General features: G+C 44.9%; 2 long non-coding RNA genes across 9 annotated transcripts in view; one reads left to right on the top strand and one right to left on the bottom strand.

Moving 5' to 3' along the window:
- Positions 1-10,042: 10,042 nt before the first annotated feature.
- The window catches only part of LOC128324103 (uncharacterized), a 67,065-nt gene continuing 50,119 nt past the window's right edge, over positions 10,043-26,988 (bottom strand). For both annotated transcript variants that reach the window (XR_008306648.1, XR_008306649.1), the window contains 2 exons: positions 10,579-10,771; positions 10,043-10,469 (listed from right to left, as the gene is read on the bottom strand). This is a non-coding gene — a long non-coding RNA (uncharacterized LOC128324103). The remainder of the gene's footprint in view (positions 10,470-10,578; positions 10,772-26,988) is intronic.
- LOC128324101 (uncharacterized) overlaps positions 12,536-26,988 on the top strand; it is a 139,128-nt gene continuing 124,675 nt past the window's right edge. For all 7 annotated transcript variants that reach the window (XR_008306643.1, XR_008306641.1, XR_008306645.1 and 4 more), the window contains exon 1: positions 12,536-12,674. This is a non-coding gene — a long non-coding RNA (uncharacterized LOC128324101). The remainder of the gene's footprint in view (positions 12,675-26,988) is intronic.

Here is a 26,988-nt window from a genome sequence, read left to right as displayed (position 1 = left end):
TGCTTCAGGTTTGGACCGGGCTGGTCTTTCTCTGTCTGTCTTTGATACAGGTTGTTCCTGCACGCTGTACAGGCCTTTGCATTTAGAGCCTACAAGGCAAACTCCTCCATTCTGGGTAACAACACATTGTCCATTTCTAATATACAGTTCACAGCCTTGTTTCTCTAGCTTGGATATTGAAAGCAAGGAGCTTGAGAAGTCAGAGATATACAAAACATCTCTCACCAAAAACTCATTCATTGATCCATCCAATAACTTGCAATACAAAATCCCTTTGCCTTTCTTCTTTGCATTAATTGTAGTATTATTGCCCAAATGAACAATCTCTTCAGGAATACCAAACAGTTCAGTATAGAAATCCAAATGATTTGAGATATGACTCGTGGAACGACTGTCTAATATGAATCTTCCATTTCCTTGAAACAGGGACAGGCTATAATTGTGATTTAAATCTCTCTCAATAAAATCAACTCTTCTTGTCTGATTCTTGGGACAGTTCACCACCTTGTGGCCAAATTGGTTACACAGAAAACATCTAAAGGCATTAGTCCCATTTGGCCACATTCCAGGAGCAGTCTCCCTGTTGGCGGTCATGTGACCTCTCTCTCTGGACTGAGTTTCCATGGCAACAAAGCCAGACCTCTTTGTATGCAAATGTGAGGGGCCCATGCAGTTTCCTCTTGCCGCATTCCTTCCCCACCTTGGGTTTCCTCCTCTGGTATGGCCAATTGTTGCCTTAAGAGCAAAGTTATTTGCCAATTCACCTTCATAGCGAGAATTCAAAATTTTCCTTCTGTTTGCCTCAGAAGATATTGTTTCCACAGCTCTCTCAAAGGTTAGAGTGGTGTGGGTTTCCAATTGGCTGATTATACTGCTATAGCTGGGAGGCATGCCTAGGAACAGAGCTTCCAGCTTCTGATTCTCTGTAAATTCCTGCCCTGCAGCTTTAAATTCAAAGAAAAAGTCCCATAATAGTCCAACATGCGTGGCAAAACAGTCCCCATCTTTATACTGGAGATTCTTCATTTTCTTTCTCAAGTTAAAGATGTATGCCCACCCCTTTTTCATATGCAAGGAATCTAGCTTGCTTCACATTTCCTTTGAGGGTCTCAAGATCACATATAGTAGTAAGATAGTTTTTCTCACGGAAGCAGCTATCAGGACTTGAGTTTTAGCATCTTTGAGGAGCCACGTCTCTTTAGCAGCTTTCTCAGCAGCTGTGGTTCCATCTGTGGGGGGTTCCTCTTCAGTTACCTTTTGGAGTCCTTCTGCTCTCAATGCAAGCTTCAGTCGTGTTTTCCATTCCAAGTAATTGTCTGGGTTCAGGATAGTCAGCCTGAGCTTTCCCTCTAGGTAAGTAGTCATCCTCACTGAGCTCCAAGAAAGGGTAGCAGCTGTAGATTAGCAATTCAAAGTGTCCACGGCTAGATCTCACTGGATCTCCTGGAACAAACCTAACTCTTTAGTTGCAGTACACGCAGATCAAAATACTGGGCTCCCATAACCTGTTGGTTATTCTCTCTGGTAACAGAATCCCTTTTTCATTATAGCAGAGTGCACAGAGGCACAACACAGTGGAATTTGGTTAGGCATGCATGTATGCTGAGAGTAAAGTAACTTGGAGCCAGTTCATAGTTTCAAATCAATATATATGGCATTTATTAAAGAATTCCATTCTAGATAGGAAAGATACCAAAGCAGTGCCTTCAGATCACAAGGGAAGAATAATTGCAACCAACTACGATGGAAAACAAGCTAGATGCTGCAATCTTCTTCTAGATCCTTCAATCTTCATGTGTTGTCATAAGCTATGGTTTCCGGTTCAGGTGTATAATAATAGATGGTTTTAAGATTCTGGATTTTAAATTTTAAATCAGATTCTTAATTTTTAATATTGATTTTAATATCAATTTTTAAAACAAATAACCAGTTTTAAAAGGAAAACTGAGTTTAATACAGACATATTTGCCAAGGTTGTGATGTGGCAAATGCCTTTTAGATTCTAATTTAAATTTAAACATAAGATAAATATAAGATTAAGATAAGATTTTATATCATTTATGGTTGTTGCTTTTTGGTATGTTATTGTTTTTATTGTTTTGACTGGTTTTTAATATTTTAATGCAATTTTATGGAGTTTTCTTGTATTTTAATTTTTGTAAACTGCCTTGGGATAAATTTATGAAAGATAGTATAGAAACTGAAATATAAATATTAATTTTAAAAAATTTAAACCTGTATTTATAATCTCTTAAACAATCTTGACCATCTATCCAACACACTGAATTAAAAGCTACTTTTCTATGGAGAAAAGGAACCATGGAGCAAAAAATCTGCACTTGAGTCCAGTTATTCAAAGGATTACTTTTGCTGTGGCATGATTTGGCTGATAACAATGATTGTTAATTAATGTATTTTACAAAATGAAAACTTGCAAGTTTTATAACTATAGTAAGAGCACTGAAAGCATTTCCTTGTAGGGATTAGTTATAGGGCAATTTCTTGTGCATAAATTGTATGGTGTGATAATGATGATGTGATAATGGAGGAAGAGCGGGATATAAATGTATAAATAGATAAATAAATAAAATAATACATGTGAGTTTCCATCTCCAGGCATATATGTGTAGAGGAGTCATAACCAACTAGAACTTGCTAGTATGTGTACAAGGAGTGAAAAAACCCATGTGCATTACCTACCCATGGGTTTTCTGTTTAATTCCCATGGAGAATACTTTTTTCATAGTACTTTTGCCTAGGAATTTGTAACTAGTGAAACAACCCTTAATGTCCCAAAGTTGTTCTTTTAAAAGTGGACTTTGCTATCATTTTGCCTTAGCATCGTTAGGGTCTGTGAAATGTAAACAGTGTTCATCAGTGACAGATGTTCTGGTTATTTATGGTTAAAGAAAGGAGCAGGAGAAGTGGGGTGGTTCTGATATATTCAGCGATGCAGTTTTCAAAGGGTTTAAATCTAGCTTCCAAGGAGGCAGTGGTTGCCAAGCCTGTGGTGTTCAGAGGCTCATTTTCTTCGATAAGAACTCAACTGCTGATTACCTAAAAATTCAGCAAGTTTCTTTTATATCATGGACTTCTGATGACTGGAGAGAACATAATAAATTACTTCTTTTTCCATACACAAAGCACAAACATCTCCCTTCTTGGCAGACTTTTAAAATTTTATTTTAGGAAAAGGGACGAACACAATATGTAAATAGTAATATGTTAATGTACTAAAATAAATATGTGGGAGCTTTTTCTCACAGTCAGCCTAGAGGAAGAATTGCCCGGTTTTCTCCAGAAAAGGGTCAGAAATAAAGAAGTTACCAGAAAGTCAAACTCTGTTTCATACTTCATACCTCAACGAAGAATGAAACACTGTTTCATACTTCAAATGTGTGAGATACACCTCACACATTTTCCAAAGAGGATTAAAACTATTAAAGACCATAGTCTTAGCTAACGTCTCTTCTGCTGAGGCTATTGTCGGCCAACACAGAGCCATGTGGATGTCTGAAAGCTTCTGAGATAAATCTCTGGCATGTCCTGCCTGTAAGGATTGTTCCCGGACTGATTCATTTTACTTCTTGCACTATAGGCAATGACATGTTATATTTCTTGCTGAAACGATACAGTGACCCAGTGTATCAGAGGGAACTTTATGAACATTTGCCCTGGACTAAAGCTATGGTGAGGCAGTATGAGTGTCAGTCAACTTGGAACAAACTCTAGGAGAAAGCTAAGTTTTTCCACAGAAGTATTTTTATTCTTTGGAATCAGCTACATGGACATGAGACCAGAGGCAGCTGCAAGATGACACTGTGAGGGGGGAAAGGGAACTAAATCTCCTTTTAAAAAGGTTTTAGCCATTCCCCTGCTAACTGAGCAAACTTTTAAAAAGTGGTGATTCTCTTTGTTTATCAGAGGGAGAGCAACTGGCCCTATCCATCCCCAGCACAGCAACCCTCCAGTGGCTGTTGCTGGTGTCTATCTTCTGTTTCTTTTAGATTGTGAGCCCTTTGGGGACAGAGAACCATTCTATCTATCTATCTATCTATCTATCTATCTATCTATCTATCTATCTATCTATCTATCTTATTTCTATGTAAACCGTTTTGGAAAACTTTTGTTGAAAAGCAGCATATAAATATGTGTTGTGTTGTATTGTTTCTGAAACAATTGGTTGCTCCTATTTTGCATAAGTATCCAGGTAGATCTAATGATTTTTATGTTGTTCTCCTCCTTTCTGACCAGAAACCTGAAATTTCTCTTAACGTTGCTAGAGTCTGTGTAGTTGCCTGCAGAATTCAAAAGAGATGCACTGACCAATCAATATATTAATATGTTAATCACATTGTTTTATTGTATTTCTATCCTATTTCCATTGTCAGAGATGTGGAGGCTCTTCTTTCAGCAGGGAACACATTCCAGCGTCTTGGGCTGGCAACAGAGAAGGCCCTCCCCTGTGTAGCAACCAGACAAGCTAGTGACAACTGAAGACAAACCTCTCCAGATGATCTCAATGGGTGATCGGATTCATAGGCCTGAATCACATGTACACATTAACAGCTGTGAACACTAACCGGAGTTAAAATTACGAGCTCCCATTTGCATCACAGATGTACAACTAACTGCCTTTAGCCTAACTGGTGTAGAGGGAGAGGTGAGCCCCTCCCTGATGCTCGGCCTCCTAACCTGATCCCAGCCAGCTCTGTGGCCAGGCTATGGGCAAAGCGTCACCACGCGAGCTGCATGGCTGCGATTGGCTAAAATCTCCAGCAGGGTGTGCGAGCGAGATTGTTCATTTTCTGAGTGCCCCGTTCGCCCTCAGCAGGGGAAGCACATCAAAGGCCCTTTAAATGCCCCGCAGTGCCAGTGCCACTTCTGCCAGCCATGGCACACACACACACCCCCCGCAAGTGGCACCACACCCGAACGCACCAGGCAAACTCCAATCCCCTGGAGGATATGGAGCGGAGGGGTGTGTGGAGTCCCCCTTTCTTTGCGGGATGGGAGGGAAAAACCCACATTAACCAGAATGGGACATGCAGATAGAGCAGGGCAAAGGATGCTGGGTGGGGGTGGAGTCCCACCATGACCAGGGAAGATGTCATGAGGGGAGACCCTGGCAGATCACTCCAGCCAGGCCCATCACTAAGCTGCTGCAAGCAGCTTGCTGCCCAGTAGGCTAACAATCTCATGAGAGGGCCATATCCCCAGTTGTGGATATGCCTTGCCTATTAAGGCATTATCCCTACCTGTGGATTTTGAGTTATGAGCTGAGATGGCCACTTAACTAACAGGGAATCCAAAGTTGAAAAATAGAAGAATAATGTGTGCCTGGCTGGGCAGGGGGCTGGTTTCCCTGCCCCCTCTGCCACTGTCCCTGATGGGACACACCTGTCCATTGGATCCAACAAAGCTCAACTTAGAGCACCCATGAACTGACACTCTCATGAGCGGGTGTAGTCTGCATGGACTTTGGTAACCATCCTCATCGCAGAGGAAATATCACTCCAAGAACTGGAGTGATTCTTATCCCACTGGCCCTGCTCATGAGTAAGCCAGGATTGTAACCACACATCCCCACCCCGCAGAGGTTGCTGGGTCCCACTTCCAAACCATTTCTTTGTAACAGATCCTCCTGAAACCTCCTCATATTCCTCCCCTGTGTGGACCTGCAAGCACCCAGATGGCATCTAGACTCCCCCTTTCCTTAGCATGTGCGTGGTGTTGGTAGAGGGATGGACACAGGCACAAAGACACAGGCACAAAGCCCATTCGGGACTCCCAGTTCCCAATCTGCCCTACTGCCGTATGCAGATCTGCTAGCATAGGGATGGATGGGAGAGGAGAATCCCTCTGCTCTCCAGATAATGGAGAGTGGGGTGGCCACTCCGGGGTGCTGGAAAGGGTATACCAATTTACATGGATGTGCAGGCAAGAAGGGGGCATGGCATCATGGCAGCTTGCCCGTGCTGCCCAAGACTAGGAATGTGTTCCCCGGAATAGCCGTTCCCATTGCCGCGAGCCAGAAATCATCCTTGCTTTATCCAGAGCACCCATGGCCTGACGGATGGTGAGGGAATTGTTAGGTGGAGAAGGCAACAGATTAGCGTCTTGAATCAGTTCTGCTGTTTCTGGGCAATACTTTTCTCTCTTCTCCACTCTGATGGTCCATCTTATGACCTGTCTGGGGTTTCTCTGTGGCCTGTCACTCTCGTGCCTGGCCACTGCCCCCTGAGTTGGTCAGCAGTTTCCTTGAAAAAGGATCTCAGCTGACCCAAGACTGTCCTCAGTGATCTGTTCTGCTCATGAGCTAGCCTCTGTGGGCCTCTACCCCCCACAAGGAAGGGGCTGAGACCCCCTTCCCCACCCTTTATGTGTAAAAAACAGAACTTGGCTGCTCTGGAATCCTTTCTGGGGGTCTGCCTTTCAGACACGGCCCCTAGCACCCCCACAAAAACCAGTCACAAGAATGGTGTGGACAACGGGCAGTAGAACGGACTCTTCCAGGCATTCAAAATTCCCAAGCTAGGGCCAGCATTGTGGCGTCTGTAGATATAGAGGTGCAGAGATTCCTGGGAGTAGAGACCCACGGTTTCCAGGCTGCATCGCACTTGGGGGGCTGCAGGTAGGGGTACACATATCCACATTAGTGGGTGGTTTGTCAGGGGCTTGTCAGGGCTTGGTGGCAGTAGCAAAGACCAGGAGCGCACTTGCCTGAGTGCCTCTCCCTGCAGTTTTCCTGCATGGAGCATCCTGCCTCCCCAGTCTATCACTTTTGTGAGAGAGTGGTCCATGGGGTACTGGGCTGGCGATTCAGCCTTCAACACAGATACCATTGGGTAAATTTCCCAACACTCAGCAGATTGTTCTTCTTGTGAGTAAAACTTAGGGAGGAAAAATCCCCCCCACTAGGAAGGGGCTGGGCCACACTTCCCCACCGTTTCTTTGTCAACAGTAGAAATTGGCTGCTCCAGTTCCCCTGCTTAGGTCTGCCTTTTGGCTTTCCCCTCTTGCTCCCCTGCTTGTGTTTCCACTTGATGTGTTTGTGCTTGTGGACACCCATGACTGCTCACCCCGAGTGGATGAGCAGCTTGACAGGATGGCTGGTCTAGATGGGTCATGTTGTAGCCTGGCAATTCCATAACAGATGGAGGGGAGGGGAGGGGAGGGGAGGGGAGGGGATGAAGATGTTGCTCTAGTTGAGCTTATGGCTGTACTTGCTGCTAAGGGTACTGTTGTGGCAACTGTTGCAATGCTAGGAAGTCAGGAGTCATAATTGGTGTGTGAGAGAGCAACTTGTGCCAATCATGTTACTGCGGAGTAGGCACTGTGGCTGGCAGTGGATTCTGGGTCAGTTATATATTTTTTGGCCATTTTTGGACTATGTTTGAAATGTGTGTTCTGTGTTGGGAAGGGCAGATTCCCTTTTACTGTGTGCTTCTGTAGTGTTTTTCAAGGCAGGGTTGCAAATTGTAATGCAAAACGTGTGTGCACTTTGTGAGTGCAGCTTGTTCTCGAACACCCTATGGTTCAGCTTGTTCTTGCACCCCATTGTTCCTCATGGGTAGCTCCTAGGGACACCAAAGTGGGTTGTGTGGTAGGGCATGATGGGTGCTATCTACCACCTAACCCACAAAAGAAACGGACAAGCATGCGATTTTAAACAAATTTTTAACCTTTTCCCCAGACCTCCATAGGATCCTCTGGGGGTTTGAGGGAAAGGTTAAAGATTTGTTTACAATTGCCTGCTTGCCCATTTCATTTGGGTGTTGAGTGGTATGTAGGTATTTTGAGTTTCTCCATTGTTCCCTATGGCCTGAATACTTGATATGTTTCAAGTTTGTTTCATCAAAACAGTGGGTTCGACCACTGTTTTGATGAAATGTTTTGGCCATCTGCGTTTTGTTTCAAGCTTGAACCAAAATACAAAATCTGTTTCATGCACATCTCTAGTAGTAGTGCTAGAATGATGATTGAATTTGTTTAAATCTATAGTGTAAATATACCCAGTGTTTGAAGCAGCTCTCTGCATGGGAGTGATACCATGTGGGTGCATATTAATTCAGTTGTCTTGAAGTATTTCAATGAAAAAGGACAACATTCTGTGCTTATGTATGTGATTACAGATTTAGGAAATACAAACATTGATATAAGCATCTTTTCTAAAAATGAGTATTCTAGAGTGTTCAGTATCTGATCTGAGAGTAATCTATGAGCCAAACTAGATGATATATGCATATTCAGATAGTATTACTATAAAGGCCATTCAAAAATAAGAAAACCCAGTTCTGAAGGAGAAATCAAGATCAGAGAAGTGGGAGGAAGAGAGGGAGGCTATTCTCACGATTGCCCAAAAGCGGGCTAAGGGGGCCTAGCCTGCTTTTGGGCGATCGTGTGCTGCAACGGGAGCCATGCAGCTCCTGGCAGCTAGCCTCCATAAATACCCCTCCCCTTAGACAAGGTTAACAGAGCAAGCACTTTGTGAACCTCATCTTTTTGTTCTTGTGTTGCTGTGGCATGCGGCGACACACAAGTAGACCCCTGACTGGGAGGCTGCAAACAGCCTCCCGGGCTCGGGGGGTCTCTCCAGGTTGCCCCATGCGCTTGCACAGGGCATCCTGGAACTTCTGGGGGCCATGCGGCCCCCGATCCCCACAGCCCCCACCGGCTCCATGACGGAGCCAGCAGTCATGTGGGCAGCTGATCTGGCCACCCAGGGCTGCCTTTGGATTGTCTGCAGGGAGAGTGAGCTAAGCCTGCTCTCCGTGCAAACCCCCTTAGAGCTCTTCACACTAATTGTGTGACGACCCTCAAGGAGTGATAAACCCTTTCCTGTCATTTCTACACTTCAGATCTTCCTTAAGTAGCTTTCCCCACCACAACAGAATTCTAAATACATGTTTCTGCTTATTTGGACATCTGCAGAAGAAAAAGTTGCTTGAGAAGGGCAATTTGGAGCAGAGAAATTGGGCAGAGAAGGCTTAATTACTCCCTCCCCAACCCCTTTAGTGTTACTATTCCAATTCAGATCTTTTCTCTGAAAGTAGCTTTTCTTTCTCATTGATTTATTTTCACAATGCTATCCTGCTCTTCCTCTGAGGAGACTAGAGTGGTATACATGGTTATGTTTACCCTCAAAACAAGTCTATGAGGTAGGTTAGGCTGAGAGATATGTGCCTGGTCCAGAGTCACCAAGTGAGTTTCATGGCTGAATGGGGATTTGAACTTGGGTCTCTCCAATTCTAGTCCAACAGTCTAACCATTACACCACACTAACTCTCTTAAAGGCTCTGGCTCTTTTAAAGAGCCTTCATAGTAATGTTACTCACAACTGCTTGTAAGGTCTAGTTTGGCCCTAAGCATAGTTGCTTGGGAGCTGAAGGAAGCTCTTGGATCCTGTAAAAATGAGGAGGGATTTGCATCATTTCCAGAAAGGCCAAAGTGGAGATTTCACATTGTGAAGTCCAGAGTGTTCTTGAGGGTTGTGAAACTAACCCTCTCAGGTCTGGCCTCCTCTTCGTCCTCCTTTTACAAGTCCTGACTATATGGAGCTGTTCACAGGATCACACTATTTTATTTTGTGTGAACATTCTATGCAAATATCTGTCATCGAGCTTATACATGCAGGCTAATTACAAGAACTTAAAATAAGAACTACCTCTCTTTAACTACCGACTTGGGTGAAGAAAAGAGTGATTAAAGTGTATGGAGGGGCAACTAATCCATGCTTAGTGACCTCATCAAGGATCTCTAACACTAGTATTAGCATTAAGGAGCAAAAGGCCTTGAAAAGGTGAATACTGCATGTTTTTGGAGGACCTTGCAATCAACTTAACTTCAAATGTGCTTTAATTACTAATGCACTGGGTCATTGACTTCGACAATGACAACAAGACTATCACTTTTACTTTAATTAGCCTCATTGAGAAATGTGCTCACACATTTCAGCTCTTGGTAAATAGAGCGGTTTTCTAATTAACCCCCCCCCCAAAAAAAAACCGCCACAAAAAACCCCACAAAAACAGCACTCACATATGCATGGGAAACTACTAGACAGAGAAGCACTGAGATAAGGTACTGCAGAGTTCACACATTAATTTTTTCCTATAAAATATATACTGATTTGTCTGAAACATTGTAAGGGGATATGGTATAATAGAAAAGTTTGGGTTTGCCATATTTCTTGGGGAAAAGTGGAGAAAAAAGTGACTTGTCACTTGAGCCTTGAAAAGCAACCAGGGCTGTTCATCTCCTTGGCCCTCATGCACAGATGTTTGGCTGAACATAGAGTAGGTAGTGGCATTTAAAAAAAGAAAAGAAAAAGAATTTTCAGCTACATGCATTTAGGACTCAGTTGCCAGATTGGAAGAGTCAGTGGTGAATGGTTCTGGAATCTGGAGAAATAGTATATCCTCAAGCTTGCTTTGAACAATGGCATTGGGCATGATAGAAGAGCAAGCCTAGACAAACAGAAATACTGAATTGTGATTGATTAGCCATTTTTATCACACAAAAATATAATTCATACATTTACGTTCTAAATTGCCAATCTGAATTGCCTGTGCTTACCTAAATCAATCCTCTTAGCAGTATAATCCTGCTGATTTGCTACACTTCATCCAGATATTGAACACAGGTGATTTTCATAAGCCTTCTATGGGTGGCAATTTGGATCCTCTTCCATTCCAAATCTAGGTTCATGTTGAACTTATGAACCTGACTGTCTATGCTTGATGTGCTTTGCAAGGCGGAGGTGGGTGGGCTGCAGAGAAACAGATTGACAGCTGGCAACTCTGTCTTCTGAGATGGCTCAGCTAGTGATCCAGAATCCTCCCTTCACCCTCCTTTTCCCACCCCCCACCCCCGGGGCTGTTGTTTGTCCCTCTTCCTCTATAGAAAGACCATTTGCTTTTCATGTTGTAATGAAGAACAATGTTTTAACAGACAAAGGGGCTTCTAGTTTATTATTGTGCTGTCCTGGACTAGGGCTAGATGCTGGGAAAGATGGTACAGTAATTCAGTGTGAATTCTCCTCCTCCAGCGATATGGGTTAGAACTGAGCTCATACAATGTATATTGCCTGAAGTACAATGGTGTACATTGTGAGAAAAGCACAAATTGCAGCTGGTTCTCCCCCCCTCCCCCCGATAACCAAATAATCACAGCTTTTTGTGTGTGTGTGTCTTAAAAGATATATAACCCAAACATGCCCCCCCCCCGCCCCATCTTCTAAAGAATGCATTGCTGGATATAGTTAATAAGGTTAGTTTTCACATTTGCAAATGAATATACAAAAATTAGCACTATGCTTTTAGAAAACTTTCATTCTCAATTTTTCTCTTGCAAAACAAGATTTTGCATTAGAAACATACTGCAACCCACCACCCCACCCTCCAGCTGCCTCAACAGGATTGGTACTGGTTTAATATAATCCTTGTTGGGATAGTAGAGAACACAGACTTTCCTTTGTGAATGGTTCCATTCTGCAAGGGGATTTATCGTGCCATGTAAAGCTATTTTAACTGAAAGGTTGCGGAATGTTGCTTTTCTATATAGCCCTATGCAAAAGTCTATATGCTCTCCCACCTGAAATCTTTGCTGTGCTTTGGGAGTACTCAACTAGTACACTACACAGCGTAGGGAAGGGACAGTGAGAAATTCAATAGGGACTGTGAAAACGTAGGAGGGTGGAGGATAAAGGGGAAGGGATATCTCAAACAAGCAAGTTAGACGTTTTGATTCAATATTCTGATATTCTTATCAAGGCTTTCCAGAATGTGACATGAATGCAAAGTGCAAAGAATAAGCGGAAAGCAACACCAACATGTATCAATGTCTTTCCTGCCACAGGAGAATCCCCCCCCCCACTCCAATATTTCAAGTATTACAATGCAAACAAGAATCTAAGGAAAATAACAGGCAAGTGCCCACTAGGTTTCAACCGCAGAAATGGTTTGATTTTTTAAAATATTAAATTGCTCCATTTTAATTTATTGCACCAAAGCCAGATTTACTCAATTAAGATAATACATTTCAAGGTTAACTATCATTTGGTGTTCACTTACATAACCTATTGTATGGTTATGTAAATTTCAGGAACAGACACACTGCTTGAGTGTCTTAATTACAGGGAAATGTGTAATTTAAATATGAATAAGTGAATTGTTGCTTGCATTTCCTGTTCACCATTTCCTAGTGCTTTAAAGCTCAGTAACTAACTGGTTGTCTGTATTCTCTTAGCCTTCTATCTCAAGAAAATGCCAATATGCAGTTTAAAGATACTAGTGGCAGCTGAGATGTATATTCAGTCCCAAACTAGAGGAACATTGCTGAAATGCATTCTTTCAATATACTGTTGATATGTGTTGTATTTTTTTAATCCCAGAATTCTGTAAGTATAATGAACAGATCATACTGTTCCTTTAAAAAGCTCCTTTGTATTTCCGACCTTTTGTAATTCACTCTTGTTTTTAAAGTTTAAAATCTTCTTGGAGATTTATCAATGGCTATTGACTGCCAGAGCTAACTGAAGTCTCTGGATACCAGGTGGATACCAGGAGTCTAGGGATAAACAATAAGAGTTCCTCTCACTGGCCATCGCCGGAAATAGGATGCTGGAACTAGATGGATCCTGACTCTGATCCAGCAGAGCTCTACATATGAAAGTAAGTCCTGTTGATTCCAGTAGTGTTTATTTCCACATAAGTATGTTTATCAGTGCTGCTTAAGACTTGCTAGACCCATGATGAATACTTAGGACGGAGTGTACTGAGTGCTGTGCAGTACTGGTGGCTGACATCCTGACTCAGGAAGCACTGGTGCAATGAGAGAAGCACAGGGGTAGCACCAGTGCTTCTGAAAGGTTGCATTGGTTCTATAGTGTGTGTGGTGTGGGGTGGATTTCAGTGATCTCTCCTTCCCCCGGGAGGCCTCTGCGGACATATACAATATATTCCTGAGGGCTGTGCAACACTCTGGGGCATATTTTTGGGTGGCACAGAGCACTTTCTGGGGAAGGGGAAGTGGTTGAAATTTGCCCCCACCACTGAGCCAGCTGTGGAGCTGAGTTGAACTTTTCAGAAGTACCGGTGCTTCTCCCATTGCATCAGTGCTTCGTTAGGCAGGATATCTGCTAGCGTCAGCATCTTAGTGCCGGATTTAGCACATATGTCAGCGAGGCCAGGATAATTTATCACTGGATCGTGTATTCTGATTTTGTACTGGCATTTCAGGGAAATTATATCTGTGCTATCACCAGATATATCAGCCCAGCTGTTAGCCTCCTCTTTACAATACAATGAAAATAACATTGATCTAATTTGCATTGACAAAGTTACTGAGATGACATATATGAAGCATTCTAAACGCTAAATAAATCTTTTAAAATGTGGTGAATAATAAGATTAATTATAATTAGTAGTAATAATATTGATTTATCAGGAATATTACCCTTTCTGTCGCTCTTGGTTCAAAATTTTTAAACAGATCTAATCCTAATACATTACAAATAAAAAGGGAAATAGGACTTGGTTTTATCATCATTTGAATCCTATTTTTATATTTGTGTTACATTTTTTATCATTTTAGATTTCTCCCCTGTTATTTTTGAACTGTTTGTGTAAATAAAAATGATATTTTTTTTTGCACGGGGAGTGGATGGGAGGCATATGTTATTAATTGCACAGATCAACAAGGGAAGGCCTGCTAGATAATCAAAACCTTGCCTTGGTTCTGCGGCCCATAGAGCTAACAGCAGTTCTCAGTGTGCACACAGGGGCCCTTGAAAGAAAATTCCCATCCTTCAGTGATGTGGCTGTTGCTTTCCCCTAGGAGCAAGACGTTCACTATTCACTCCGTGCTTGCCTCATCCTTCCCAACATGTTCCCACTGATACATTAAAGGAATTAATTGCTCATAATGATCTCACCATCTGTTAACAGAGGTTCATACCTACAGGCTGGTGGCATGTGGTGGTCCTATTCAGCAATCAATAGGCAATGCTGGGGGAACGCTTTCCCACATTGCCTTCCATTGCAGTCTGAAAAGGGGAGGAGAGCTCAGTGTTGGCCATCTGCTCCTTGTCTTTCTGTGAGAGACCTTGATGCAGTCCAACACAGCTCTGATCTGACTCCAATCTGATTGGAATGTGGCTGATCTGAGAGCCTCTCAAAGCTGTGAAACTGAGTCAAAAGGAGATCCCCATTGTCCCGAATGGCTGAAAGAAAATGATCACTTTAAAATTCATAACTCCCAGGTGCCTGCCATCTATTCATGGGAGGGAAAAACTCTCTGAACTTCTCTTCATTAAAAGGAGGGAGAGGGAGGAGGGGGACAAGGAGGGAGTTTGATTATGGAAAAAAAAGGGAGAGAAAAGGAAGTAGTTTGTGGGAATGTGTAGAGGATTTCAGGCTAAACAAATGAGGAATTTGGACTTTCTTTTAAAAAGAGAGAGAGAGAGAGAGAAGGCAAGAGATGCATTTGTCAAAGCAATGCTTTGGAGGGCCTTCAAAGCAATGTCTCTGTATTTGAGGCCTTTCCTGGGGCATTGAAGCAAAATAAAACACATCTTTTTACTCTCCCCAGGATTTTTTCCCACCTTAGAAAACAAAACAAGGAATGTGAATAAGAATAGTATGTTGTGCATGTCCCCACTTTTAGAGATGGGCAGTCCTGTTTTCTCTCTGTGTGTGTTTGCCATCTTATCTGAAAATTGTTCTTATGCTTGCTTAAAGACAAGCTTGAGCCCAGAGGTATGCATCTTCACTCCCATATATAGGGTGTGGCAAGCTTTATTTCACTGGTGTGATAGAGATGTTTTCAGAATTCGCTCCCTGTGTAGCAGTTCGGGAGTTAACTTGTCCTGATTGCAGAGAGGCACCAAGGTTTTTGCTTTTTGTCATTCTTCCGGCTTGCATTTCCAAAATGTGTAGACACTGCATATGCCCCATTTTCACTTCCTGCTGCTCTCTAATTTATTTATTTATTTTACATTTATGTCCTGTTTTTCCTCTGAGGAGTCCAGAGTAGTGTACATGGTTAATTTATCCTCACAACAACCCTGTGAGGTAGGTTAGGCTGAGAGAGAGGTGACTGGTGCAGAGTCACTCAGTGAGTTCCATGGTGGAATGGGGATTTGGACTTGGAACTTCCCTGTCCTAGTCTAACCATACTACACTGGCTCTCTTCCATTTGTTGCGAGTTTCCCCCCTTCAGCTAAGCCATGCATACAAGTGCACATTAAAATATTACAAGATTTTATTTGTTTTTGAACAGGTGATCGTACACTAGATCACATTAACTAGGGATGTGCACAAATTGATTTTTTGTGATTCAATTCAAAGTTGAATCAAATCAGCCAGATTTGATTCAAACTCAAATCTGATCAGATTCTATTCGAGTTGGATTGGATTGGATTTGGATTAGGATCAGTTTGTCCCACTTCTAATGGTCCTAGGGGCACCCAATTTGGGTGGTGGGTAGTTTCCCATGAGTGCCACCTGCCACCCAAATTTGAAGGCAGTGGGGCACTTGTTTGATTTTTAAGGGTTTTTAAAAACTGATTTTGTATATTTCTGCTATAGGAAATAATGGAGATTTGAAGTTGCCCTATCCTTAACCTTAACATGGATCCCCAGTGTTACTAGTTATTTATTTTTAAAAGCTAAGCTCTAGCCCTTGTAGAAGTGGAGTTATGGAGCAAAACTGTGCGGAAGCTTCAGCTGGTTCAGAATGCTGCCGCAAGGATGCTCGTGGGTGCAAGTCACTTCACGAGTATTACACCCATCCTACGTCAGCTTCATTGGCTACCAGTTTGCTTCTGGTCTAGATTCAAGGTGCTGGTATTGACCTTTAAAGCCGTACATGTCTTGGGGCTGGGGTACCTGTCAGACCTCCCATATGAATCTGCCAGAGCCCTCTGCTCATCATCTCAGGTCCTGCTGATGGCCCTGCCACTAATAGAGATCCAATTGGTGGGGACTAGAGACAGGACCTTTTTGGTTGTGGCCCCTTGGCTTTGGAACAGCCTCCCTGAAGAGCTTCGCCATGCTCTCTTCCTCAGTGTTTAAAAAAAAAACATCTTAAAATGCACCTTTTTGGAGGCGGCTTTTTAATGCTCCAATTTTTTTGGTTATATCTGGTAGGTTCTTTAGCTTTTTATAATTTTCCGTTTTTTAGCTTTTAAAATAACCTTTAATTTGAACCGAATAATAATTGTGGTTTTTAATCTGGCAACTTTATAAATTTAGTTAATTTTATTACTTTTATTGTATCTTGTGTCTGTCTGATTGTTGTGAGCCACCCCGAGCAGTAGTGTACTGGAGGGGTGGAGTATAAATATTTTAAATAAACAATAAATAACAAAATGTGCAGGCACTATTTTCAAGTGTTTGGATTCTTTGGTGTACAATATACATATCAGGTGGTATTAAAATGTGATTAAATAAATAAATAAATAGTAACTTTTCCTAAAAAAAAAAAAAAAAAAAAAATCCCTATAAGGATTCATTGCACACCTTCATTTCTTCTGTTTTAATTTCTTCTGACCCCACTGCTTTGTGGGTGGGAATTAGTGGCATCCCATGTGCCAATTACCCCCCAATCCACTGGAGTACTCAGTTTATATTTTAGGAATTTTTGAGATGTTTAGACTCTTTGGTGTGTAATGAATCCTCATAAGGATTAATTATGAGGAAAGGTTATTAGACACTAATGAGTCTAAACACTTGAAAAAATTCCTAGTATAATAAACGGAGTAATACCTCACTGCCTTGCGGGTGGTGGTGGTGGGTGTTAGTTCGCACATGGCAGTTGACACTGTCCAAAGACAGTCTAAATGAATATAAGAAATGAAGGTGTATAATTAATCCTCATAGGGATTCATTGAGGAAAAATTATTATATACACATTTTGCTCTATAACTCCACTTCTACAAGGGCTAGAGCTTAGCTTTTTTTAAAAAATGAAAGCTGGGAATCTGGGGGAATTAATAGAAGGAACCCGATTCTTGAATAGATTGGAATCAAATTTGGTGCAATTTGATTTAAGCTTGAATTTGGCCAGGAGTGTCTGGGGAGATCTGTTTTGAGCTCAAATCACCTGAATCAACCAGATTTGGGTCAAATCGATTCAAATCCAAATCTATTCGCACATCCCTTGCATTAACCTTTTGTAGCTTCCATTGTACCTCATCTTTCAGTTGACCTCACTGTGCTCATCCAGTTCACCATCCTAAGCCCTTTCCAGCTTGCAAGTACTCATCATTGAGTCTCATTACCATGAGCTAGCAAGCATTAAAACATTAAACAATTTTATTTTGTTTGGGGACACGACATTCAATGTGTGCATCAATATTCTTTGGCTGCTTCCATTTTACCCAGTCTTTCAACTGACTGGGTTGCTTGTTCCAATTTCCTAGTGCTCAGTGACAACATGGAGTGCCAGAGATAGGCACTGTCTTTCTTTCTCCATTAGGTCTGGAGCTGGCTTTTAAACCAGAGGCTATGAATTTTAATCATGCATGGTATTGCTTTCTTTCTCTCCATTTTTACCCTCTCCACAGTTCTTTACGTTCTTAATAAAAATAAAACATTCCTGATACAATTTAAGACATCATATATGTTGCTCCGATTTCTAGTCCTGCTGGCTGCAACACTTGCTGTTTTCTTTTTCTCCAACTGTCTGGTAATAACCATGAACATTTGGAAAGAATGGCACATTTTGGCAAAACAGCCCATGTCAACTGAAGTTTGAGGCTGTATTAAGAATGACAGTTGATAGAGTATAAGAATTTTTTAAAAGTGAAAGGGACCCCAAGATTAGAACTCATAATCTATGGCTTGAAAGCCACTGTTTCAAACCACTGTGCTACATGTTCAGACTGAAATGGTATTACATTGGGCATTACACTACAGCTAAAGGTCAGTAGGGATGTGCACAGAACCACGGAGGCGTGGTCCGGCACTGGGGGGGTGTCTGGTTTTAAGGGCGGAGGGGTAGTACTTACCCCTCCTGCCGCTTTCCCCCCTCCGGCGCTCCACTTTGTTGTAAAGTTTTTGGGGCGGCAGAGTTCCTCCCTGCCACCTCTGCCCCCATCATTGTCGGGAAAAAGGGGAAGTTGCTGCCACGCATGCGCCCGTTGTGGCACGTGTGTGCCTGCCGCCACCATGCACACGCAAGCCGCACATGTCATACATTGCGTGTGACATCACACACGCAACGTGTGATGTGTGCGGTGCGCCGCGACGGGCACAGGCGTGGCAGCAACTTCCCCTCCCCCCCAACAACGATGGGGGCAGGGGTGGCAGGGAGGAACTCTGCTGCCCCAAAAACTTTGCAACAAAGTGGAGCGCCAGAGGGGCAAAAGTGGCGGGAGGGGTAAGTACTTAAAGCCAGACACACACACACACACACCCCGCCGGATCGGCCCAATTCCGAACTGGTTCAGAGGCCTCTTACATGGCCCCGGACCGGTTCCATGCACACTCCTAAAGGGCGGCGGCCATGTGCGTGCTGACACCATGTATGGACTGCTGGGAAGCAGCCATGCATGGTCTTTTTGCACACCAGTACTGGTCCTGGATGAGTAGTAGGGTGGCAGAGGCACAGTTAAGCACCTGTGTTTCTCCTTTTTAAAGGAACCGATTCCTGCCCTACCCCACCCTGCCTGTGGCTGTCAAGCCAGCTCATGCAGGCCCCTAGTCTAACCACTGCCTCCTTCAAACAAAGTGGCATTCTGCCTTTCCTCAGTGAGGTATTGATGATATCAACTAGGTCAGCTCCAACAGCCTCCCTGCAAGAGGAAATCAACCATGTTTGGCAAGGATCCAAAGAACAGGTGGTAGGTCATACCGCTCCGAACATCTTGTCCACATCCTCAGGAGTCGCAAACCAAAAATGATCCAATCTAATCTTGTCAGAGGGATTGCTGGACACCTCCCAAGTGCAGGGCCATATTAAGCCTTTTGTTGCTCATAGGATTTGCCACCCCCACCACTGCAGCGATGGTAGGGGTGGTGAGGGGGAAGTCCTCCCCCCTTTTTTCTTCTAAAAGCCACCACAGCAGTGGGATGGGGGCAGTGAGGACCACACAGTGGCAGCTGTGGGGGGCTGGTACAAGGGGAAAGTCTCTCCTTTTACCTTACAATGCTGTTACCTGCGTAGTGGAATGGGGCAGCAGCAGTTGCAGCGGGGAGGGTTGTGGTGTGGCGGGGGGGGGGGGGCGGAGTTCCCCATTTATCTTAATGCAGTGTCCACTGCTCAGAGGAGCAGCAAGGGGAGAGCTCTTTCCAGCTCCCCTCCTATCTCCCAAATGAGTGCACGCCTTAGTTGGGGGTGGGTGGGACCCAAGCAACGGAATTGGCTTCCCACACACAACACAAACAGCAAGTTGTTGGTTCAAAAACTTTTCATATAAGTTGTCTTTACAACTCCTCTGTAAGGCAGGCCACTATTACTGTTATTATTGTCCTAGATGGGAACTCTGAGGATGAGAGAGCTGTCTTTCCCTAAGGCTGTCCAAGAAATTCAAGGCAGAGACAAGCGACAGTTGACCCGGAGACTCCCCAGCGCATATTGTTAGGCACCATCAGCCCAGACCCACTCAGACTGATTACTTGGGCAACTGAAGTCTTGCAAGTGAGGTGGGCACCAAAAAGGTGGTGGGAAGTCAAGCAGGAAAAGCAGGAAGAAGGGCTGCGGGAAGAAGGGCTGCAAGGGGCGTAGCTATAATTGAACGAAAGGGTTCAAAGAACACGGGCCCCCAGCTCCAGAGGGCCCTCCAGCTTCATCCCTCCCTATTTTCTTCATTATCTCCCTCAGTCTGGGGGGGGGGCCGCCAGAAAGAGGGATGAACACGGGCCCCCTCTCCCCTAGCTACGCTCCTGCCCCTGAGGGCTGGGAACAGAGCTCACATGTGCACTGAGGCCCCTTAAAACCCTGCACCCACCTTTGAAAGGCAAAGGCAATCATGTGGCGGGTGGGGGAGAGTGCAGAAGAAATGGGAGGGAGGAAGAGAAAGACACGAGGAAGAAGACGGTGAAGAAGGGACTGGAGGGCGGCAAAGAAAGCAGGACCAAGGGGTGGGCGGAGGAGTGTGAGAATCTGTGTTTAGGAAACAAAGCAGCAAAGCTACAGGGGCGGAGCGCACGTGAGTCTCCACAGCCGTCTCAGGCGTGGCACTTGGAAATGTTTCCCACGTTCTACAGGGAGGGCCTGATTAGAAATGGGAATGGTGCCGCCAACACCTGCTACACTGAACAAGTTCTGCCACCCCTTCAAACAACTCCCAGGAGGTAGAGAGGCCAGCGCACAGCAGGGAGAACTTCCATCCTGATTCAGCCATCCATTCAGGCAGCTGAGGAAGAAAGGAAACATGCAAATATATAACACGCCCCGACGCAGCCCATTTTGGACCTTTCTCCACATGGGGAGAAAGGTCCCAAACAGGCTGCATCGGGTTCATGCACTCATTTGGGAGGAGCTCTCCCTCGCCGATCCTCTGTGCAACAACAACGGACGCTGCTTTAAGGTAAACGGGAAGCTTCTCCCCCACCACACCCCAACTCCTGCTGCCCCATTTCGCTGTGCAGGCAGCAGTGTTGTAATGTAAAAGGGGGGGACCCTCGTCCCAGCTCCCTGTAGCCACCACTGTGTGGCCTTCACTGCCCCCCATCCCACCAGTTCCAGTTATCCACCAGGGCATGAACAGAATCACTGGCAGTACCAACTCCAACTCCCTTTGAAATCCTACTTGGAACAGCTTTCTCACGCAGACAATTCTAAAAGGTCCACCACCCCTGCAGGGGTCAGACATGATGTGAGGCCAACATTAACCAGGAAGTGGTTCATCCATGACAATGGGGAAACTACAGGAGACACCACCCACATAGCGCCCCCACATCTGAGCAAAAGACCAAATCCAACATGTAACCAGCAACATGCATAGGTTCTAGGACTAAACTGGGATAGGCCCATAGTTGTTATGGCCGCTATGAACTCCTGAGCAGCAACAGACAAGCCAGTTGAAATTACCCAGCATCAAATGCCTGGGTAATTACAACACAAACTCAGTGACCAGCTCTGGTGGCTCAGTTAGGGAGGCATTGGGATGGACGGTATACCAACAGAATCCCCAATCTATCCCAAGTCCCCAACTTAAGGTAGACATACTCAATATAAATCAATTCTCTCACAGGGATCCTGGTAAGGAAGATGTTATTCTTACGGACCACAGCCACTCTACCCCCTAGCTAGGTGGCCAGATTTGGCTTTAAAAAAGCCAAATTCTGGCTTACGGCCCATTTGACCCACGAGTATACCCCTTAGGTTCTGGCAACTCTGCCCCTAGCCCCTGTCCACTTTCCCATACCTGCTCAACAACAGAGTATCCTGGGGGAAGAGGCTGAATCCATACAGGACCACTAGCCTCCTGCAGCTGGGTCTCAGTTATATGAGCCAGGTCGCTCCTTCATTCACGATCAAATCATGGATGATTTTGATCTTATTTTGAACCAACCTGACATTACAAAGGAGCATGGTTAGGTTCAGTGGGGCATCAGAAATTCCTGAGGCCTGAGAGCTGACAGGACAGCTGGAAGGGAAAACAGCAATTAAGTTACTGGACTCCCTTCCCCTGTAATAGCATGCTGGCCTGCCAATGCTCAATCTTCTATTCTCCACCACTACCAAATGCTGCCCCAACCTCATCAAATGTGCCCCTTTCTCCATCCTTAACTCCAGCCCCGTGAGCAGCCTGGCACAAACCACTAAAACAAAAAACTTAAACTGGAGAACATTGAGCATAACTTGCCCTCAGACTTCAGTCCCACACTGAAGGCCTAGCACCCTCTTTGGTGGCCAGCTTTGGCAGCCACCTACCAGCATCCATGCCGGCAGCTAAGCCAGCAGCTGCAGCTCTGCCTTGCCCCAGGCCTTTTAAGCTAAACTCCCCAGACCCCACCACAGTGATTCTGGAGCCTGGCTGATGATACTAGCCCTGACACAGCTGCAGCTCGTCAGGGCAATCAGGTCCATGGCTCATGCTGGCAGAAAGAATTCCAGCAGCTGGTCTTCTGTGCTGGTCAAGGCCAAAGAGAGGAGGCAGGGCTGGCTCAGGACAGGGAGATTCAGATAGAAGAAGAGTCCCCAACCTCTCAACTAGCCCTCCCCACTAGCTTTCCTCCAAACTGGGGACTATTTGGTCCAGACTAGGACCTCTCAGGAATTTTCCTCCTCCTTCTTGTGCATTTGTTCACTTCCTTCCCTTTGTTAAGGGAATGTTAATGTTTTTAACACTAAAGACATGTTTAAAATGTTCCAGATGGGGATAAATTGCTTAATTGCACATAGTTCCCTGTTTACAGCTCTGATGAGCTTGCTAGTGCATGCTAATAGTGATGGGGACCTATGATGATAAGCACTATAGAGAAAGCTTCGAATGGAAACTCTATGAGCACCAGCAAGCTGGTCAATTGAAAGTTGGAGTAAAATGGAAGCTATGAAGGAACTCCGATGTGATTGTACCCAGGATCTCATACTAACCCCTCCAACGATGTGATATGATGCACAATTGATCATGTGAATGGTTTAACGGGGTGGGGGATATCGGCAAATGGAAGAAACAGAAAGCTGTGGCAAGAGAAAACGGCTTATGTGCCAATTCCAAAATTAGAGACATTTTCTGCCATAGAGGGGCAGAATGGAACATTCTGCATAGCAATGCACAGAAGACTTACAGAATGAGAGAAATATCCACCCCTAGATGGTAGGGATGTGCACGGAACCATGGAGACGTGGTCCGGCACTGGGGGGAGTGTGACTTTAAGGGCAGGGGGGTAGTACTTACCCCTCCCACCACTCTTCCCCCTCCGGCGGTCGTCTTTAAACAAACGTTTTTGGAGCGGCAGGGTTCCTCCCTGACGCCCCTGCCCCCATCGTTGGCTGCAAAGCTCTAAAGTAAGTAGAAGCTGGCACTACGCATGCATCCGGCGTGGCGCGTGCGCGCCCGTTGCCACCGTGCACGTGACATATGCGGCACGCGCGCTGGCCGCGGCAACGGGCGTGCGTGCACTGGGCCGGGTGCATGCATAGCGCCAGCTTCTACTTACTTTAGAGCTTTGCAGCCAACGATGGGGGCAGGGGCAGCAGGGAGGAACCCCGCCTCTCTAAAAACGTTTGTTTAAAGACGAGTGCCGGAGGAGGAAGAGCGGCGGGAGGGGTAAGTACTACCCCACGCCCTTAAAGGGACACTCCCCCCCCCGCTGCTGGACCGCCGGACCAGCCAAATTCCGGACCAGTCCGGAGGCCTTTTCCATGGCTCCGGACCGGTCCGGGCACACCACTACTAGATGGCATTCATACTAGGGGTGTGTGCAAAACCTGCTTGGCAAGTTCAGTTAGTGTCTGGACCAGACTTGAACCAGACCGGGCATGTTTGGTTTTGGCACCCCAAACTAGAACCCCTGTTCGGCTTGAGTTCAAGCCGGTTCGGGGTTCTAATTGTTAAAATTTTAAAAAATGGTTTAATAACTCATTGCCAGGACTGGATCATAATGCTGGCCTCGGGAGTGTGTGTGTGTGCTGCTGTGACCATGGGAGGGTGTCTCAGAAGGTTTCCCCTCCCCTGCCGGCCTCCCCCCAGTCCTTTTTGGACTGGACTGACCAATTTACAGGCCTTCCCGGCCCTCTGCCTGCTTGTGGCAGCCATTTTGAAGGCCGCCACACGTGCACTGGCCATTTGCATGCCTGGGTTGACCTTCTGAGACACCCCCCCCCACCCCCAGCATGGTGAATTGTTGTTGTTTTACAGTTAGAATCCCTGAGCCAGCCCGGTGTGTTCGGTTCAAAGTTGAACCGAACTGGGCCTTTTTGGCTGAAGGGCTAGCCTTTGTTTGATTGTGAACTTCGGTTTGAACTCGAACTGGTTCACACATCCCTAATGCATACCTATGATATGTTTCATCATCAGCAAAAGCTCAGCCTTGAATCTTTCTCTATGATCTTAATATACCTTACTAATTCAATGGCCTCTCTCTTCTGTCACTGCTTGCTGGGACTAAAATGTACCATCTTAAAAGTGTATCTTTTCTTTGAGATCAAACTTAGCAGTAGGTAGACGGGTGCCATAAGAGGTGAGCTGTTTCTTAGAGTGACTATCCATGTTCAGACTTTCCCATTGCCACCTCCAAACCTTATCATTGTTGCCACTGACCTGTCCTTAGCTGTTATTCCTTCCTTCATAACTACTCATCTTCCTCTTCCCATCTACTCTGAGAGACAGAGTAGAAAAATGATGGACAATTTGATTTATTGAATTACATGTTTATGTCACCCTTCTTCCAGGAAACTGAGGGCAGCATAATGCCCGCCCCCCGCCATTTTATCCTCACAACAGACCTGTAAAGTAGGTTAGACTGAGAAAGAATGACTGGTCCAAGGTCATGCAATGTGGGGATTTGAACCTGGGTCTTTCAAGTATGCAGGGGCATATTAAGTAGGCTATACTCATCACATGGACCCACAGATCAGTTAGAGAAGCGGGTCCAGCAGACTATGTTGCTGTCAAGGCAAAGGCAGAAGGCCCATGTCCTAGTGTCTATGATCAGACCAGACCAATCCAGAGGCTTCATATTGCTTGCCAATCACAGGCATTGACCCTGCACACCCATCCCTATTCCTGACAAGGACTCTGAGGCCTCACAGGGCAACTTGTAAAGTCCACTAGGCGTCTATTCAACAGAAATTCAGTCCATATTCTGCCTTTCCTGGACCTGACAAAATAGCTGACCAAGATGACATGGAAGCTCTAGAAGTGCATAAAAAAGCTGGCTTTTCATGTTTCTTACAGGGGCCTATTTCATGGCTCTTATAAGGCAATAGAAGCTTCTTTTTGACACAATGGAAGTTCAGTTCCTATTACCCGTTCAGCATGTGTCAACCAGTATTTAAATCAGTCTGGGCCAGTGTTCCCTCTAACAGGAATTCCCAGGTGTTGTTGACTACAAGTCCCAGAATCCCCAGCTGCAATGGCTTTAGCTTGGGGATTATGGGAATTGTCATCTGGGAATCACTGTTAGAGGGAATACTGATCTGGGCTGATTTTTTTGGCTGTGTTGAAATGGGCTGACCTGATCATGTGCATGTGATGTGCTGAGTCACTGTGGTTTAATGGATAGAGTGTTGGGCCAGGGAAATCCATGTTCAAATCTCCACTCAGTCGTGAAGCTATTTGGATCAGTCAATTTCTCATTAATTAAATAGTGCCTAGTCAATTGATCAATTGTAGTTTAATACTTCAAAATCTCAATATATGTAACTGCAGATGTAAGATTACTTCCAATTAAATAAAAAGCTCTGTCATATCAAGAAAAGTAAAGGCTATCCTTAATATTCATTTTTTAATTCCTTGCTATAGTAGCAGACTGGAAGCCAAATAGTTTTTGAACACATGGTCTCAACTGCAGCCCCACCAATTCATCAGTGAATAGCCCGAACCAAAGTAGAATTAAGGCTGTGTGTACAGCTACTTAAATCAGTAGGCTTAGGCATGCCGAACTCTGCATAGGCTCAGATTGTAAAGCTTTACTTCATTAACCTACTGATTAAATAGACTAACACTTGCAGCACTAATTCTTTTTGAATTTACATATATTTCTTTATATATAGTTTCTTGCTGCAGTGTTGGTTTAATAGATTCTCAGTGTTGCTGAAGCTGGACTCTTATGCACACTAACTTGAGAATAAGTATCATCCCATTTCATGGAATTTACTTGGGAGTAAACATTTGCTGACTGTAAGTGCCATTGATTGCAATAAAATATCATAAGAATAGCCCCATTGGATCAGGCTCAAGGCCCATCTAGTCCAGCATCCTGTTTCACACAGTGGCCCACCAGATGCCTCTGAGAAGCCCATAGGCAAGAGGTGAGGGCATGCCCTCTCTCTTGCTGTTTCTCCCTTGCAACTGGTATTGAGAGGCATCTTGCCTCTGAGGCTGAAGGTGGTCCTAAATTTCCTGACCAAAGCAATTTGTGTCAGATTGCAGCTTAAGAATGCTTTTAGTGTGAAGACAATAATGATCATGGTCCAACCACTGGACCCAATCCTTAAGGCTGGAGTTTGTAAATGCTGCTGTGACTACATTGCCTTTGTCTACACAAGGTGAGTCAGCTGGGACTATAGCAATTCCCAACTACAAGTTAAACTACAATGGAGTTTAACTTGTACCTGGGGATATCCTGTGAACACTGACCATTGGGCCCCACCTCTGCCTCTGCTATGGCAAACCTCCTTGCCACTGCCTCCTTCCTTTTCCCCCTCTTCATCTTACTGACTCTGCCACCATTACCTGGCTGAGCAGGCTCTTGACTTTGTGGACCTGCCTTGCTGCCTTTGACTTCTCCTCCTCCTCCTCCTCCTCCTCCTCCTCTTGCTGCCCTCACCATTACCTGGCTGGGCTGGCTCTTCTTGCCTCCACAGTACTTCCTTGCCACCACCACTGCCACCTCCCTCGTACTTTTCCTCTCATCTCCCCGCTGCTTCCACAACCATTACCTGACTGACTCGTGTGGCAGCAAGCAGGGGGAGGCAATGTTTCCTCTCTCACAATTGGTGCAAGAAAGGAAATATTGCAACCCTCCGCTCACCACCAAGAACTGGCTGGGCTATGGGGGGGTAGTGGGGGTGAGAGGAAGAGGAGAAGGAAGGAGGTATTGGAAGCAGCAAGGCAAAGGGCAGCATGGAGGGGCTAGCACCGCCCCCCTACAAATGGTGTGTGTGTGGGGGGGGGTGGAAGTGTTGGAGCTAGGACCCTGGCAGCATCAGCTCTCTGCTGCAATGTCTCATAGTGACCAGTGGGGTCTTTTAGGGTCATGGATAAAAGTGCTGGACTCTCCCCCCACCCCCCGCCGCCTTACTTCTTCCAGTCTTAGTCTCCATTTTGTCTCTCCAGAGATGGCTGTTTGTTTTGGTTTCTCTCTTCAG

The sequence above is a fragment of the Hemicordylus capensis genome, chromosome 4 (genome assembly GCF_027244095.1).
Source record: "Hemicordylus capensis ecotype Gifberg chromosome 4, rHemCap1.1.pri, whole genome shotgun sequence".
Lineage (NCBI taxonomy): Eukaryota > Metazoa > Chordata > Lepidosauria > Squamata > Cordylidae > Hemicordylus > Hemicordylus capensis.
The sequence above is the reverse complement of the archived record's forward strand: the minus strand, read 5'-3'. Positions and strand labels throughout refer to the sequence as shown.